The sequence below is a fragment of the Xiphophorus hellerii genome, chromosome 1, assembly GCF_003331165.1.
Source record: "Xiphophorus hellerii strain 12219 chromosome 1, Xiphophorus_hellerii-4.1, whole genome shotgun sequence".
Classification (NCBI taxonomy): Eukaryota; Metazoa; Chordata; class Actinopteri; order Cyprinodontiformes; family Poeciliidae; genus Xiphophorus; species Xiphophorus hellerii.
The window spans coordinates 23,775,468-23,794,949 of record NC_045672.1 but is presented as its reverse complement, the minus strand read 5'-3'; the positions used below and the strand labels follow the sequence as shown (position 1 = coordinate 23,794,949).

Genomic DNA, 19,482 nt, shown 5'->3' with positions numbered 1-19,482 from the left:
TGCATACAATTGTACTAAACACGAGTCAACAGGTTACTCACCCTTCTTTCTTCTGTATGGCAGAGATCCCCGTTTGCCAATTGATTTGCTTTTTGATTTAAAATCTGAAGAGAAGCAACATTCTAGACATGAGTATGCACAAAAATGGGCTTCACGGATGCAGGAGGCATACAAAATTGCTTCAGAGAACAGTGCAAAATCCTCTGAAAAAGGGAAACAATATTATGATCGCCATGCTAAAGGGGTTGCATTACAACTAGGAGATCGGGTTCTTGTAAGAAATCTATCTGAGAGAGGTGGTCCAGGAAAACTCCGTGCTTATTGGGAGAAAAATATTCATCGAGTTGTTGACAGGATCGGTGATGGGCCCATCTACCGTGTACAACCAGAAACTGGAAACAAAACATTCCGTGTTTTGCATCGGAATCTACTGCTACCTGTTAATGAATTGCCCTTTGATCAAGATGAACAGATTAAATCCTCAAACCAAACACGAAGACAGACTGAATGCCAGAATAATGACAATCTGACAGTCGAGCAGAAATATGAAAATTCTGACGAGGAAGAAGAGTACAACTATGTCCTCAGAACTATTCCTGTTTATGTTCCTCAGCCAAATATCCACCGTAATCTCAGAGCAGGAGCTTCAGAGTTCCAGCCTGCAGGACATTTAGGACAGAATGCTGAAATGCCACATCAAAGTTCAACACAGTTGGTGGTACAAGAATTTGTACCTCCAGTGGCACCACTAACTGAAGAACTATATGGAGAACAATTAATGCAGAATGTGGTGGAAAATGGAGGGTTGGAGGAACAAGGGGATAGTTCTGAATCTGGCATGCACACACCAGAAGAAGTGCTGCCAGTAAGGAGGTCAGCCAGAGCTGTAAAACCTAGAGAGGTCTTCACATATGACCATCTGGGTCAACCATCCTATCACCCATTGCAACCTGGAGTAAACCTGATGATTGCATGTCTTCCTTGCCCCATACTGTCTTACCCTGCTACATCTGACTGTATGCCAATATGGACATTTTAGGACAGTGACACTTTGACAAATGATAGACATTTCAAGCGACAAACCTGACTTTTCATGGTTATATTTGTTAGTTCTATTCCGGATGTCTGGAGACATCTTTTAAAACGGGGGAGAGTGTAGTGGGTTGAGAAAAAAAGGTTAAAAAAAATCAATAACTAAATAGAAAATACACCCCCTATTTTTCTATCGGAGTTGGTCTTGTCTTTTGTCTTTGTTTTTTTCCTGTGTGTGTAGACGTGTTTGTTGTGTGCGTGTGTCTTCTTGCCAGTGGGGGCGCTCTCGCGCCGCTGTGGGTCTAGCGAGGAGAACGAGTTTCCTGGCTCTGGGCATGCGCGGCTCAGAATAAACGAGCTCTGCCAGAGTAACATTGTTTCAACTCGCTTCCTCTGTGATCCACAGGTAAGATAGAAGGCCACTCTCATAAGCCATGTAAAATGATCTGTACATATATAAAGATTAATTTCGGAGTCTATTATATAACTTACATGTATAATTGCAAAGTTTTGTATTGCCGTTGATCTGTGTCGGCGTGTAGCTTGCTTTTTGTTGTTGGAGCCTTGGGGATTTTTAAATTTATTTATATCACTTGATCGGTCAGTATTGTTTGGGTAGCATTATAATATTTTTGTTTCTTATAACAGTGTATTTATTTGTGGTGGGCTTGATCTCTTTTGTGGCCGCTGTAACGGTTACAACTGACAAACGTTAAAAAAACAGTTGTAACTGACAAACGTTGGTGTGTCAGTTTACTGTGTGTTGTAGATGGAATGTTTTGTTCAGTTGGGTTATGTTAATTTAGGATTAGATTTTCTTAATTTCTTTTGCTATTATGTTATTTTATTTGAGGATTTTATTTTATTTTATTTTATTTTATTTCTTTGTGGAAACTCCGGATGTTGTTGACTGCATTTGAATTGTATTGTGGTTGTGTTTGTTTAATTGAAAATGCGCGGCTCAGAATAAACGAGCTCTGCCAGAGTAACATTGTTTCAACTCGCTTCCTCTGTGATCCACAGAAATTGGGTGCAAAGGATTCCTGTGCCTTTGCACCGCTTGATACTGGCTCAGATTCCCCTAGGTCTGGTGCCAGTAACACACACAAATTCATTAAATGGCACTCTTTGCACTATAAATAATTTTAAGACAGTCCATTTCAGTTAATATGCATTTTCAATAATTATAAAATTCAATATAAATTACATCCATGAAAAATCCAATAAATATGCACCATATAAATTAGTCAACATGAAATGTAAAAAAACCAAATCTAAACAAGAGCTCAATAAATATTTAAGGTACATTATTGTCCATCAAATGGGTTAACGGTCAGTCATTTAGCAGCTAAACCGACAAACAGTGACAATGAGCTAATGCTAAATCACACACGGAAACACTCACCAATTCCGCAGTTTTATCTCACACAAACAGATTTTTTTTTCACCTCCTTTATGGCTCTCAGTAGTTGGCTCCTACAGTTCAGCACATTATGTATAAGCATCATACAGATTTAAGGTGAATGATGAATGACACAACGCTCAACTAACCTGCAGCTCTGCTCCTCCCAACGCGTCCTAATGTTTCATACCTCCCGGCTCCTGCTAATATACCTAGCAGATAGGCTGCGATGGTACATGTGACACTGATTCCCAACAGCGATTGGCTGTGTGGAAATCTCGCGAGAATCGCTGACATTACATTAAAGATATCGCGAGATTTGAGATAAAGGGGCCAGGGAGTGGAGAAACCGGATAATGGGGGAATAGAAGTTAAAATTTATACCCGGGTTACATTGGTCTTTTTTCACAACATCTTATTATAAAGTAAGTTTTATGTAAGTTAATGGAAACAAGAAGATTATTTGGTTTTCTTCTATTTATTAAACAAATCCTTTCATGGTGACAAAGGCTGAAGTGCTAACATCTGTTGTATACTTTACACATCCACAATATTGGTGATCAAAATGCTTCACAATATCAATATATACAAGATAAAACATATTAAGCAAGGTATATATAATCAAAAGTGCCACCACACTTTTATGTATTACAAGCTTGTGTGGAAAGGTATTGAGCCTTTTATTTTAAAAGTTCATCTATAGATTGAATACCAAGTGAAAGTTAATTCCAGAGTCAGAGTACTGCCAAAGGAAAGGCTTGGTCAGCCCAGGGTCTGGACTTTGTCTGTGGAAGAGTCACTAAATCTTGACTCTCTGACCTGAAAGACCCGGTGCGACAAGAGTTCAATATCTATAAAACGATAGAAAAAGTCCATTCTGAATAAGTAGTCACCTACATTTATACATACATTAAAATTATATGACTGCAATAAAAAACATAACTTAAGAAGTGATTAAATATATATCATTTCAAAAGATTACTAAATTTATTCATTGACATGTAATGAAAGATATCTAAATAAATAGCTTATCATAATGACTTCAGGGTTCTAATCATAACATGATTTTATGGTTTCCAAGGAAGACATCTGTTGGCTAAAAGGTTATTTCACCAAATCAATCAAAAGTTTTGATGAAGGGTTTTGGCAAAAGTCTCAGTATAGTTAATTGTCTGCAAAAAGTCCATATTCTAAAGCTTGGTGTGAGTAAAATTGCATCCTCTAGTGAAGCCATGTGATAAATACACAGATGACAGTTTTTTAAAAATATTGTTGATGAGTGTATTAAAATAAAAGGCAGAATAACCTCACTGTTAGAATTTTAATTAAGTTCATACATTTGCATTTAAAAAAATCTTCCATTTTTTAAAAACTCTTCAGCTGTAATTTATTGTCTTACAGAGCCGGCTGAGTTTACACGTGGACCTTTTGAGGCTTACTGCGCTGCTGTTATCGCTAAAAGAACCCTTTGTGTGGGAGAAAAACAATAATGATTCACATCTGGGACAGACCACAGATTACGAACAGTGACAAAAGTAAAAAAACAGAGCAGAGGAGTGCCATCATATCCTCTCCTCAGGAACTCAGAGAGGAAGTGTCAATCTGTCAAACCCTGGATATAATCTTCTACAACGTGACGCATGGGGCGATCATTGTGCCCTGTCACTGGTAGTCCTTGTCGTTGATTAAGGCTTTTCATCCTCCGTTGGGCTTAGCTTTGGGACGCCTGCTCTTTGTCTTGTGACATGCGTAATTTCCTCCTCACAGTGCCCCATCTTGATAGTGAGCTAATAGAAACTCTCTGTAGATCTGCTCCTAATGAAGACAGATCCTCAGATGGCAGAGTGCTCTCATTTATATTACCGGCCTATCAACTTCTTTTAAAGGGATTAGACATCCTCTGCACAACAAGTGGGGGTAAGACAGAAAAGGGTGTCAAAATAGTTTGAAAATAGATTTTTAACAACACTGCATTGTAACTAGGTCATCTGTCTATAGTCAATAAAAATATGAGAAGACTCTCAGCACAGGCTGAACTGACTGTAAATTAGTCTTGAATATTGACTGAGCTGATGGTGGGAGATCAGATTATTTTTCATCCAACTTTAAATGCAATCTATCATTAATGTGTGCTTGCTTTTTCACAAGTTTTCTCATTCATGCTTTATGTTTGTGAAACAAGTAATTACTTATTATGAATTGTGGAAATGTTAGCGAGACGTGAGCATGCAGCAGCTCTGGTCGTCGCTCCAATGCTGTCACTTTGTGCGTATATATTATATATTCGTAAGTGTGAAGTATTTGTTTTGTCCTTGAACTGGTATGCTTTACTAGTTCAAGGAAAAATCCCTCCCTAAATCCTTTCTTATATATGTTAGGTCTTCTTTCAATACATGCAAAGTAGCTTTCAATGCATGCCCTTTTTTAACGATTAACTAGTCAGTTGTTGCCTTCACTGAATGCATGTGACATAAGTATGTCAAATAAGGAGGTTAATTGCAAAAGTAGCTGCGCGTGAATTTCATCAGGCCTACCAGCATTACTACGTCTTAAAATCAACAACCAAAAAGGTTTATTGTATTGAAGTGTGAAGCTGTTTGATATTTTTTTATCTACTAACAGGGAGGTAAAATCTGATATGAATCTTCTATGATTTTGGCATCTTATCTCTGGAGATTGTATATTTTTATGCATCTGACCTCCTTCAGTTTCCATTAGTCTCCAATAATCCTGTGTGTCCCACACAGTAGGCTCGAGGGAACAGGTCTCAGTGACAGCGAGTTTGATTATGAAGATTTGTTAACTAATATTATCATTAATAATTCACCACAGCCTCTATACCAAGCTATTGTGTGTGAATCGAGTGCTGCATTTTTAGAAACTGGAGCATATTGTACATGCAGACTTTGGTGAAAATCTCCGTTTCAAAAAAATTGAACCTTGAAAATATTCGCTGCACAATGTAGAAAAGTGACATTTAAATCCAAACGATTTCACTCCTCAGCAACTTTCCTCTGCTGTATTAAACACTTGATCATCCATTTAGCTCAGGATGTTACATCCATGCAATAAAAACGTAAGGCAAGGCAAATTCAGTTGTACAGCAAATTTCAACAAGCAAGTACTCAAATATCATCATAAAATCATCAAAATATTGAAAAGAAGACTAGAATAAATCAATGTTCCAGTTATTATTAATAAAAGGCAGCTCTAAACAAATGGGGTTTTAGCCATGGTTTAAAGAAATTTATCATTTGAGCATCTTTGAAAAAGATTTGAGTGACCTGGAAGTTTGGTACAACAACAACAGATCTTTAATGTATTCTGGTGTTGAGCCATTGTGATTTTTTAAACCAACAGAAGTATTTTAAAGTCTATTCTCTGAGGGAGCCAGTGTAAGGACTTTAGAACTAGGTGATGTGCTCTAGTTTTAGTAAGGACATGAGCAGCAGCATTCTGGATCAGATATAGCTTTCAGACTATAGTCTAAGTACATCAATATTTAACTCTTAATAAAGTGTTCAGCCACCGTTGGCTTTAACTCTCCTGATTGCTGTCTGAGTGTGTAACAGTATACTGAACCAATAGTTAACAGAAAAGGCTTTATCCCTCTTAAACAAATTGCCCAATGATCTATTACTATGGAGTCGGATATGAAGAGTGCTTAACTTCATTTAGACATTGATCGAAACACTCTCAATTGCTTAGCTTCGTGTATGTCAGTCTTATTGTCTAGAAATATCAGAAAATCATGGTATGAACAGCTTCACAGTTTTATAAACTCTAGAAGAGCCTACCATGTATTGTATTATTGTATATTTTTCGAATATAGGACTATGTGAGTTAATCCATTGAATGTAAATGTAAAACTTCCAGCCCTCAGGCTATTATATTACTAAAACATTTATCAAGTTTTTTTCTTTTTCCAGCAGATATTCATAATTTTATGATTTCTTTAAGTCATTTAAGATGTTTTTATTATGATAATTTCGTCCAGTTCAGAAAACCTATTTAAAAAGTAAATAACATGACTTTATTCATATTATGATTCCTTGAACTTCTCAACACAAATCTGCACTGCAGAAAGTAAACAGATCACTGCCATGATAACCTTTTAATGTTTAAGATTTTCAAACAAAAACATAACATAGATCCTTGGCCAAAGTTTTTTAGTTTGCAGTGCCTTGTAGAAAAAGTTATGTGTTGTTGTGCTTCTTCCTCTCACATTTCTGTAAGGCACCTGTAAACTCGGATGAGCTCCACAAAGTTACCTTTCCCTTTTAAACATCTGTAAAAATTGATTTATTTAACTTTTGGTGGTATTAAAAAATGAGGATCATTAAATGCTAGCTTTGGACAAAACCTTTGGATCCTTCCTCTTTTCCTTTTGCCCGGGATCGAGCGGCGTTCTCCATGAGCGACCCGCAACCGCGTGCTGTTAAAACGAAACAACAACAAAACGTGTTGACGTCACAGATCACGGAGTTTAATCTCATACAAAGCAATCGACAACAAAGCTGCAGAGGTACAGAGATATACATTTTATACAGACAAGAGAACAGACAACACGAAACACAAAAGACAGACAAAGGCGCCCAAAATGTGGAGGAAAAGATGAAAAAACCTCTCTTGCTGGCTTGCTGACCTGTACTTTTTAATGAAAGAGGTGTTTCCCTATTTAATATATGCAGTCAAGGCGTTCCGTTCTTTGACCAATTAGAAACTTAGAAACTCCCGGAAACTCCCCTTCTTTACAGCTCCGATGTCTGGTTTTTATCTAACCACTTCGTGCCCATCTCCGTCCGACCTGGCCGAGAGGCGCCAAGAAGTCTGTTCCCCCTTTTCGGAATGCAAATTTATTGCTCTGTCTTCAGCGGGGGAGGCAAAAAGGCCCTGCTTTGTCTGCTGAATTCCCAACTGCTCAACAGAAACTATTCCAAATAAGAGTGTTGGCTATAACTGTTACACATGTCGTAGATTAACTGTATCAAGCATTAAAAATAATCATTTTTCTTTAACAGTGGTCGAAATCTTTCACTTTCTTTGTACTTCTTACTGAGCTCCTCATCCAGCTCAGAAACGTTTACATTTCATTGAACTCCACTGAATCCCCAAGGAACTGCTAGACTAAGATGTTCCAAGGTAAATCTCTAACTCCACCTGCCACAACAACTAAAAGCAATATTAAAAGTCCTGTGTGCCATTTTTCTGCTAAAAAAATGTATTTGTCATTAAATCTCTGTTCAATTCACTGTGGGTATAAGATTTTAATCTATTAGTAAAGAAAGGATACAAAGCAAATATAATAGTACACCTGAAGTCTAAGTTTAAAAAAAACAAACTTTTCCAAGTTGTGTCTGAAAATAGAAACTTTCTGTTTTTTTGATATGTCACACTGGATAAGTTTAGTGGCTGGAAAAGCTGTAATTTATTTTGCACCTTAAGGGCAAAAGCAGATGCCAAAATTTCAAGCAAGCATCTAAGCAATGCCATCTCATGCTGTCCAGAGTTCGACCGGTGAAGATCATTCCAAAATTAAACCCTGGGGTCATTTATGAGGAATCTAACCCAGGCTGCATGTTTGCTAAACCCTGGAAGCACACTAGCTTCAAAGAGCAATACATTTGCATTAACATTTCATACTGATTATCATTACTGCTTCCGTTTGTACAGGCTGAAAGGCCACAGCCCAAGATGGAGAAATTACACAAAAGTGATCTTGAGCTGAATAGAAAAAAATACATATTACCAAAAATTATTATATGACTTCCTGATGGAACTCCGGCAATGGCTTCCCTCCTCCTCATAATTGAAAGTGCGCGGGGCAATGGCAGAAGTCACTGGCACATAATGCAACCGAGGAATGAATGTATAAAGTGTAATAGATCGTGAAAAGAGCAGTCTGATGACAGAGATGGAGCATTTCATTAGAAGGTCTGAATCGAGTCTAAATGGGTGGTTGCTGGCGCAGTACTCAGTGATGAAAGGCTGGCAGTAAAGAGTTTCCTCACAGTACACCTGGAAGATGGCCTTTTGTTCACACAGTCATTAATTACAAGTTTCTGGAGTCTGTACCGCATAGGATAAGGTTTCAGTTAGTGCCCTAATATTTGTGGCTTATGTGCACCTTCACTTCACTTTCTGGGGGACAAATGCAAATGAGCAAATATCCATATGCAGGAGGGAGAGGGAGACAGGAACTGTTCCACGACGTCCTACTAAATGCAAAAGAGTTTTGTAGAAATACATATAGGTCTTCAGACTGTTGTTTGAAAAACCATACATACAGAACACACACAATATAAACTGAAATGCTTTTAATTTAAAATAAAAAAACACTGTACCAATTGTCTTGATATAAATTTTGTAAAATGTGTGTTTTCATCTTTAAACAGGCAAATATCTTATATGTCAGCTGAAGCAGCAAAGCTTAATCTTGTGGAATGCCCTAATATATCAAATGCACTCTATGCCATGTATTAATATTTCTCTACATGAGTATGACATCCACAGCAACAGCTCCGGGCTTTGTAACAGTACCGCTGAGTGCGGCGTGCGCCTGTGTGTTTGCATCTGTGTGCGTTTTGCTGTGTGCATGCTTTAGCGTCATCCTGCCAAGTTATGAAGCAGCTGGGGTCTGGAACAGTGTTTGTATTGACTGAGGAAAGTCTACAGTGACCCTATTACAGCCAGGTTGTAAACAAAGAAAGAACATGGTCTGTAAGTGAGGTAACAGCAAATACAGTCCATAGCAGCAGATTGCATATTCTGACCACATCTCTTCTTCTGCCCACAGCAAATTTGTAGGCAATAGAAGTCTGCCTTTACAACAATGTGTTTTTTATGACTATGGACGCTCTGTAAAATAAGCAAGATTGTTTTCCTCCACTATAAAAAAAATTACCAGCATTTGTAGATAACCAACATTATCTAAAAAGGAAAATATTTTAATAATGAACCGCAGCAATAATTACTTGCATGTGCCAGTTAACCAAGGTCAGGATGAAATTCTCACAGTTTAATTAAAGCTCACAGTTTTAACCCAAAGTATATAAAATGAATAAGCACATTTTACTTAAAAGCAGAAAATCAACAAGTCATGGTACTGCTGAGAACATAATATATTGATTATTACATCTTTATTAATATTGTTCGTTATGTTCATTTGTTGTTTTGGTTTTGATACAGCTAATTTTAGCTAGCATATTTTTTCGGAAATGTCTCTGCCTAGTTAGTTAAGCCATCTGCTCAGGCAGAACCTGCAGTAAGCCCTTTTAGAGACATCTCATGTGTGGCCTGCCAGCTGTAGTTTTAAAACAGTTTTAAGTTAGTAGGAGTGATTGTCAAACAAGATCTGTCACAGAGGCATAATTGGAACTGTTAGCACATTTGCATATCCGCTAAAAGAATTACTTCTATATGACTGTTAAAATATGACACATACAATATTCACTTAAGATATTTAAAATATGACTTGCAATATGACTTGCAATAAAATGACCTATTTTCCTAGACAATGTTATTGTTCACTTAATGAATAATTGTCAAAATTTAGTTTGAAGATTATAATTCATTAGCAAATTATGTATTGGACTCACTGGACTTTAAAGTATTTACATTGTCAATGCGCCCTCTGGTCGACCATCATGTTGTTTTCATAATAAACATGTATGAGATTAACTAAATGTTTTTTTGAACTGTACAAGACTATATCCTACATGTTCATGGGAAGCACGAATATATAACTCCATCTTTCCTCTCGTTTATTGTACACAGGCACATAAATTTGCTATATTATTTTTCAGAAAATAGTATTCAAATCCATCTAGAAAAATGCTATTGAAATGTTTTTATCTGCATTTGTTCTCATTTTCTTTAAATCATAATCTGTTTTACAATTACGATAAAATACAAAAAGAACAAAGGAATAAAAAATACCCTTCTGGTAGCATTTCGTTTAGCACATGCATAAATGAGCTAAAGGTACGCAGCGTACCTCCGGGACAGATTGTGCAGTAACAATGATCACTGGTGTTTTAGTTTCCCCACCCCAACTATTTCTATGGGGACAGGGCCAAGTCGCTCCATACTGCCGGAGAATCAGATTACTGTGACATTTGCCTAGTACCGGTGTAAATTCCATAGCAATAGCAGATATGTGTACTTTATGTAAAATCATTGAATTGGAATGGTCATGCCGTGTAGCTTTACTTCAGGTCCATAATATCTTGGTAGCCTGGCTTCGCTGGCGACCACATCCTGTGTTTCAGAGGCGGATTAAAACGATGCTGGAACTTCCATAAAGCCGTGTATCTATGCAAAGCAGATCCTATATTCTAAAGGAGGTATTAGGAAGTTAGTGTGCCTATTATTTAAAAGTAAAGGGGCTTTGGCTGAAAAAAAAGATTACACATATAGCTGAAACCAGAAGCACATCTAAAAAGACATACACATTTTTTTCCCTCTCTATCTGTTGTATGAATCAGACCAAACCTCTCCTGTTTCAGGTCAGTTAGAATTATCAAAATTATTTGTATTTGTCAGTGATTATTTATTAATGGATTACTATCTCTCCAAATAATGATGTCACTGCCTTTAAAACGTCTGCTATAATTGGCATGTTTGAATTAATCAGAAGCACATTTTGGATTGTATTTTAAGCTCATACCTATAACACACTGCTTTCTTGTTTGACATAGTCAAAAAAAATCAGCCAAGATATCAGGAAGAGAATTGTTGTTCATCCTCCATTCCATCTGTTCAAACTATTATGCAAGTATAGACATAATTGGACTTTCCAGTTGGAACTTTAGACACTCCATAGTTCCAACTACTAACTATGGAGATGGCAGCATCATGTTGTGGGACTGTTTCACTGCAAGAGGAACTGATGCACTGAAATACATGAAATACATGACATTGTGAGAAAAGAACACTATGTGGAAATATTGGAGCCACATGGATCATCCAAATGGACAATAACCCTCAGCATACAGCCAAAGAAGTAGTTACAAACTGGCTAACTGCATCAAAGTCGATGTTTTGGTGTAGCCATTATAAATCCATGATCTCAATCCTACTGATAATTTGTGGGCAGATCTAAAAATGCACAAACAAAGCAGTCTACAAGCCTAACTCAAATACACCAGTTGCGTCAGGATGAATGGGTCAGAACTCCAGCAGACTATTGTGAGAAGCTGATAGAAGGAAACCCAAAAAATTTGACCCAAAATATACAGTTCACAGGCAGTGCTACCAAATACTGATGAAATGTAAACTTCTGATTAAGAAGACATCGATATTGATAATACTGAATCATTGGTATTTTCTTTCTCATTATTTTGGCATTTCGCAAATAGTAATAATTTTGGTGATTCTAACTAAGAAGTTTGGTCTGACTTAACATCAGACAGATATGGGAAAAACGTGTATGTGTTGTTTTATTCAGTGTATGAGTTTCAATTGTATATATTCTGCTCTCCATACAGTTTGTGGGATGTTTAATGCAGTGAGATTTCTATTAAATAAGATCTTTTTTGATCTATTGTAATTTAAGTTGCCTTTTTGTCTTTCATTGGCTCATATTTCTGACAGCTGCATGAAGGTGCTGTTACTCTGACAAACACATTTGTCAAACTGGTTGTCCTGTATACAATAAACTTCTCAGTATTTGGGATCATCTCAGTGATGAGTAATGCTGACAGTCACGCCCATTTTGGCTGAATCAGACGTTTGTCACTCTAATCCTGGATGCCAGCCTCTGTAAAGAGTAAATTTGTTCTGTTTCTGTTAAGTCTAATGAAATTAAGAGCTGCTCCTACCCTTTCTAGAGTTAACCTGGCAATTTTGCAATGCCTTGTCCTGCCACATTAGTAAGTAGAAGGTTTGTGGAAATCAACCACTAAAGCATCACTGCAACAATTGTGTTTGGTCATAACAGCAGGTGTAGACACCATTTACTAAACAAAAATTAATTTTGTGAGCTATGAGGGAAATCAAGTATTTATTTTGACAGTGATTCTTTGGGGAACTCTGCAGGTCGTTTATTCTGAAATATATATGTGTATACACAAATGCACTCGGTTGTCTGCATCCCGTTTAGTTAGCAGTCTGCTTATGAATAATTTGCCACTTACAGGTGTCAGACAAGAAAGCTAGAGGGGCTGGACATGTCATCCCTCATTGTTGGCTGCGCATTAGTAATCAGGACTTGATGTAAATAGAGACATCTCATTAAGAGTGAGTGAAAAGTGTGGTATTGAGGAAGGGCAGGGGCAATGACAAGGATTCTCAGAGTAATGGGCTCTAAAAGATCAGCACACCATTAAGTGGACCTGCGAAGCACATAGTAGCCCTTCAGGCCCATTATGGAGCAAAACACTGGCAAGCTAGACAAGTACAGCCTCTAATGGCAGGCTCCCTTTACAATTTAATGTTGTTAAACGCAGCTCTGTGGATGTTGTTGAGACGCCTAATATGACTGCTGGATTGAACTATTGACAGCTACTGTGCAAGATGCTGAATAAATCACTGGGCTGTTATTGTAACTCCGATGTTCTACTTGAGCTAATTTGCACAAGAGAATCAACAGCAGACTACTTTGCATTGGAATAAGGTCGCTGCATTTTCTTATACTTCCTGTCTCACTTTATTTAATTGGTGAGCTGAGGATTCAGTTCTAATTAATCATGTCAAAGTTAGCTGTCAATTATTCCTACAACAGTTTGAATGAAGTAAAGGAGACGTGTGTAAGATTACTTGCCAAAGATCCTAAAAGGCAAATAAAAATGCAAAAAAATAAATAAATAAATGGAGTCCTCTTCCTTATCCTGATGAACATTTAATATTTTTTGGTAGCTTTTCCTCTGGAGCTCATCTGAAATTGTAATCAATGCCAGGAATAGTGCACAGTGAGATGGGTGGCTGTTGACTGCGGGATTTAGGAACTTAAATGAGCCTTCCTACTGCTGCTGGCAAGAGATTTTTGCCAGGCGCGGCTGTGCAGAACAAGAACTAATCTGGAGTGGTCTGTTGCAGCTAAAAAGAACTGGCCCTGAAGTCATGCGTTACAGTGGGAAGTCTGGATTATTCCCCCCCTCATTCCTGCTATTTTCTGCAACGGGCCTGCATTACACAGAGCATGTGCGCTTAATTTTAATCACCTCTGCTGTTCCGTGCAGCCATAACAGCAAATGATAAAGTCAAAAATTATAGTCACATGTGATAATATCTGCTTGATTTCAAAAATACTGTCTTTTTGTGGCAGCTGTGAAAGGTTTATGGGTTACATGCCTTTAAATCTAAAGATAGGCTCATCCATATTAATGAGCAGCAGGCAGGTCTTAACATTGACAAAGAAAGTGGGAAAATGCCTCAACTCATGCATTTGGAATATCAATGAAAAATGCAGAAGAGAGGCTTCCTTCATGAAACATAAGACCTGTGTTCCTATTTTAGAACACAGAATGCAGGAATAGGAAAATGCAAGTTCCTCACATACAAAGGTCATTGCTCCCAGTGTTTTAGAAACTTCCCTGTTTTCCCCTTTGGCACATTTCAACATATGAAACAAAGCTTAAAAACATAAAAATTTGTACAGTTATTCAGTACAGGATTTCTTTTTCTGTTTTTGTTTTGTTTAACCCCACTTGTTTATATTTTTCAAATCAAACAAATTTACTATTTGACAAAGAAAATCAGACAAAGCCACAGCTTTCAAAGTATGAGGTCTTTCATTGAGAGGAAAAAACTTATTTGAAAGAACTGGTTATTTTTGCAGAATTGTATGTCCGCTATATTTAATATTTATTTTAACTTTAATTGCCTATTTAAGTTCACATTATTGCATGTCAAAGCAATTAATATCTATAAAATATTGTTTTTGTTTCTTGAGCCATTCACACTTGCTGGTGTGGTTCGGCTCACTGTCCTGCAGAATAACTCTGGTGCTTCAGCTTCAGGTCACAAATTGATGGCTGGACATTCTCCTGCGGGATTTTCTGCTACCGTGTAAAAGTCATTGTTCAATAAATTTTAGCAAATCTTCAAAACACCCTGTTACCACCATACTATGACCATCACTTTTTCTTTAACGCTGTGTTAGTTTTACTCCAAAAGCTTCTAATTCTGTCTAGTCATCAGTATTTTCTAGCAACTGTCTTTTTAGACAGCAGTATTTGCTTTACATAGCCCTCATACTGTATTTAAGTGCTTTCTTTAGTCTAATAGTATGACATTTATTAGGTTTAAACGTGGGGACTAAAAATGAAATTGAAAAAATAAATGTAGTTAATCTCAGTTAATTTCATGGTGTAACAAAGGGGGCCAAAACTACTTCATGTAGGGCAAAAAGATGTCACACATTGAAAAGCCACATGATTTTAGCTTTTATAATGACTGAACACCCCTGAGGTCCAGGTGTGAAAATAACTGAAAGACATTTTAAATCAAATAACCATCAAATATGTTCGAACCAGGGGAGTTTTAACAAGCTGGAATTGAAAAATAGCAGGGTAGCTTCATCACATCCCAACACAATGGGTTACTAAATTAACAGTTTACTCATGCTGACTGCTGAATCCAGGCTGAAAAAACTATTGAATTTATCTATGCAGCTGACGCCAAACCAAGACTACAACTGTCCTTCCACAAGAGTGATGTCGTGGCTTTTATCTGAAACAAAGTTGGACATAAATTTCGTTATTAAAAATGGTCGGACCGATTAGAGAACCAGACATTAAATGTTTGCATATGGAAAACGAGGTTTGATTTATCAAATTCTTTATTTAAGCTCCTTAAGCCGTGACCAAGCACTTGTTTTTGTAATTATTAACAGTCAAGATGCCTAATTACTTTATTATCAGTAATATCCGTTCAGGCATAATCACTGTGTTCTGAAGCAAATGCTTTTTACCACAGTTTGGTTTGCATTGGCTGACTTCCAAGACACATACAGATGGCCTTCATTGCTGCTATTTTGAAATAGCTGTTCGAAAAATCTGTTGAAAAACACAAGCTTTCCCAATTCAGTTATACGTCCAACAGCAATCAGCTAATGTGTTACATCACATGTGTCTCTCAAGGTCTGGAGACCACATGCGGCCCGCTGTAACTATTTACGTGGACCTCTAAACTCTAGAGAGCCACATAAATAGAGCATTCAAGACAACAGTTGTGTGCTTAAATATTATGTTAATCATTCAGATTAAAGCAGTTTTTATCATCAATGTGGAAAGAAGTTCTCATCGAATGCAGAGACAGCCACTTATCCAAATTTTAACTGTTTGCTAATGGGTAGTTCTTGCAAAACATTCTGAAAAATCAACCCTTTGAGGAAATTCATGCTGCTGATTTGGCCCAAAATAAAAATGAGTTTCACACTCTGTGATAAATGAACACTGAACTGATATAACAGAATAAGAAACAATAAAATGAAATCAGGACTTTATGCAAATGTGACACTTTGGGTAGTTTTAATTTACAGGTGGAATATATGCTGATAACCAAATAACCAACTGTTGACTTTTCTTATGTCATATAAATGTTGTATAAAATGGTATTTCTGTCGATTTGGAAATTGTTTTGACAGCAGAAGTCAGTAAGATTTGAGTATTCATACCCCAAAAACTATTTAATATTTCTCCAAATCACACCTTTCTTTTACAATTTTGATTTTAAAAAAAATAAAAAATTTAAAATGGTATACAAATTATTATTTTCCTAACAATTCAAAATGGTGTTCTACTTTGTGTTGGTTTATGACATAAAATCACATTAAAATGCTTCAAGGTTAGTAGTTGAATGTGATAATATATGACTTTTATGCATAATATTTCTGCAAGGTGTTTGTTAATATGCAGGTGTTCAGATACTAACATGTTACCCTTTAAACCTGAAAGTTTTTCACTGGGTAAAAAAATATATATACAATTATAAAAAGATTGTTTGGACTGGAGATCAGTATTATTTAGTGAACACCGGCTCATCTTTATTCTTAATGCTAACAATTTTTCACAAAAAATACAAATCTTTGTCCAAGACAACATCATCTATTGAATAAATTTCCTGACAGCCAACGATAAACTGACATTTAAACTTGCACTGGATTATTTGCATCTCTGGGTTCTGGAAACATAAAATGACAATATTTATCTCTGCAAGCTCGCAGGGTTATTTAAAAATCTATTTTTGATACTGATGTGCTATGCTCTTGGCCCACTGGAATAAATTCTCCATGTTAAAACTGAAAATTTAAGCATGCATTTAAAATGTGAATCGAATCCAGTTTTGCTGAGGAGAGCATGCGTAAGCAAAACAGTTGATCAAAAGCAGATTGATTTGACAACTTGTCATGTGTGTCTTCTTTATGAAAAAAGCCCTGCTGGGTAGGATGAATTATTTGTTTCTTTCATTGTGCAATAAATCTTGTAAATTAACCAGAGTGCCAATGGATGTCATCTCTAATTAGTGTCAATTGGCCCTCTAATGAAGATGCTCAACCTGTAGGCGTGTTGAAGCTCTGACTCTTTGATGAGGTTACAAGCAGCATGGATGTTTCACTCAGGAGAATTTAGACTTGATTAAAAATAAAACATGAGAATGATGGGTTTCTGTGTGCAAATGCTTACATAAGTCATTTAAAAGCTAGAAATGAATCAAGTATTATACAACAACAAGAAAAGCTTCTTAAAAGTATCCCAAAGAGAATTATTTGGCAATTTTAGAAAATTATGTGTTGAATTGGTGAGGATTGGCTCTGGCGGGGTTTTTTGGACATCATCACACCATGGTCAGCACAGCAAAGCCACACAGGCATCCCACTGACGAACAGATGGGCAGCAGGAGAGGAATGCAGAGGAGGTGATCCAGAATGTGCACACACCATGATGGTGAGTCAGTGATAAAGAACAGCAGATGAATGGATTTCTAAAACTCCTCCAACAAACTGAGAAAGCGGCTGTCTGCCTCTCCCTTGTCGTCTGTCGCTCTCATTTCCACTGCTGGATGCCTGTGAATTTTGACGCTGACGTATGTGCTGGCTTTCTGCGCAGTGTGAAAGGAAAAGGGAAGAGATGCCGACGAGGAGAATAATTTATCGTGCCCCGTTCCTATAATGTCACACTAACTCACAGCAGCATGGAAAATAAATCATAAAAGATGAAGGAAGTGACAGTAAATATATCCTGGATGATTTTTCTGGGTCTAAAGGGGGCATTATCAGGTCTGGAACAGAACACAGACCTGGTAAACGTCTGTCTTCAAAAGCAAGTTGCGTTTTGTCGGAGTTTGAACTCTGTTGGATCTTCTGCAAGCTTCAACTCAGAACAGTCTGTGAATCACTGATTGTTCTTTTGCAAATTGGTTCTCAGACGCAGCAGATCCTTACAGAACAACTTTATTCATGACCTCAGCCCACACTCTGCCAACTAAAACAACATGAACTTTTGATTCCAAGATGTTTTTTGTGTTTGGTGCACAGCTTTAGTCAGGGAGTGCAGAGAAAGACAGGCCAACAAAAGGTCATGTCTGAAAATAAGCAAATTATGCCTATTGGGAGATAATAAAAGGCTTTTGATGGCTGTAAATTCTCCTTTTCAAATAGGGGGTCAGAAGTCCATGTAGGCAGGGCACTTACAAAATCTGGATGTAATCTTTAAAGAGAGTTCATCTGCCAAGTTATTCAGTACTAGATGCAAGTCATGAACTTATAATGACTTGCAAAACTATTTATGCCATTTGCAGTTCAACACATTTTGTTATACCACAACCATCAACAAGATTTAATGTAATAGACCAATAAAAAGAAGTACGTATTTGCAACATGGAAGGAAAACAAAAGGGATTTACATTCATTTTTACATAGCCCCATCAAAATCTACCGTATTCTGTCCCCCCTTTATTCATTATGTACAAAGGACAGCTAGCTAGCTTCAGATGTCACCCATTTAGAAACTGGAGTTCACCTGAGCGTTATACACTATCAGTAAATATGCATCTGTTTTAAGAAGGCTTCATGGGTTGTTTATAGAATACTAATGAACAAACAGCATGAAGACCTGGAAACACACCATGTCAGGCATAACGTTGTGCAGGTATTTAAAACAGGGTCAGGTTATAATCAATATGCTAAGGAAGAATCTGCTGAAAGGACAATAAACTCCACAAATCAAGGCATTATGGAAAAGTGTTGTAAGAAAGTCATTGGACGCCAAGTGTGAAGTTTGTCACAGGAGTGTAGGTGGGTGGTCTGATCAAACGAGTCCAAATCTGAAAATATTCCGTCTACATACAAAGTAGTATGTCAACACACCAGCACCACAATGAAACCTGATTTTGGCAGCATTATGCTGTAGGGGTGTTTTCAAAGAGCAGAGGGAGAGAAGGTGGACAGAGTCCTTTGGAAGATAGATGAAGCTAAAAAAGAAAGCAATCGTGAAGAAAAAAAAAAGATCTGTTCAAAGCTATAAAAGAATGACATTATAAAAAAACCCCGAGCTAAAATGGAATGCTTAGACCAAATCATCTTCAGCTATTAAGATGGTCCAGTCAAAGTCCAGACGGAAAGCCAATTGGGTATCTGTGGTAGTGGTTTCAATCATTGACTTAGATTAGATTGGTTTGTCCTATTTCATTTAGATGCACCTGTATGCAGAATTAAAGGTGTTTGATCACAGATTATTATGCAAATCCAGAGTTAACAAGAACATGTTCTCACATTATCTGGACATGCCTACAGAGAGGGATGTTTTCTTTAAGGTATCATGTTTCACAGTCTAAGAGCTGCAAAAATGTGAACAGCAATTAATGCATTCTCAGACAGATAGTGAGCTGAGGCATCATCAGGCATCTTGCCATATTTGCAAGTATAAGCAAAGCAAAAATTGGAAAACAACACATATTTGACAGCAAAAGAAAGAACCTGAATTAGATCCACGGACTCCTTAGAATCAATCATCTGAGGAGCAGGAGGAAGCCATAAAAAGAGGGAATAAAATAAAAAAAAAGTGGGGGGGAAGAGGCTCTCAGAGGGGCTAAAGATTAAGAAGGGG

General features: G+C 37.1%; 1 protein-coding gene across 2 annotated transcripts in view; it reads right to left on the bottom strand.

The window, feature by feature from the left end:
- LOC116729561 (metabotropic glutamate receptor 4-like) overlaps positions 1-19,482 on the bottom strand; it is a 189,970-nt gene that overhangs the window by 169,036 nt on the left and 1,452 nt on the right. The window lies entirely within an intron of this gene.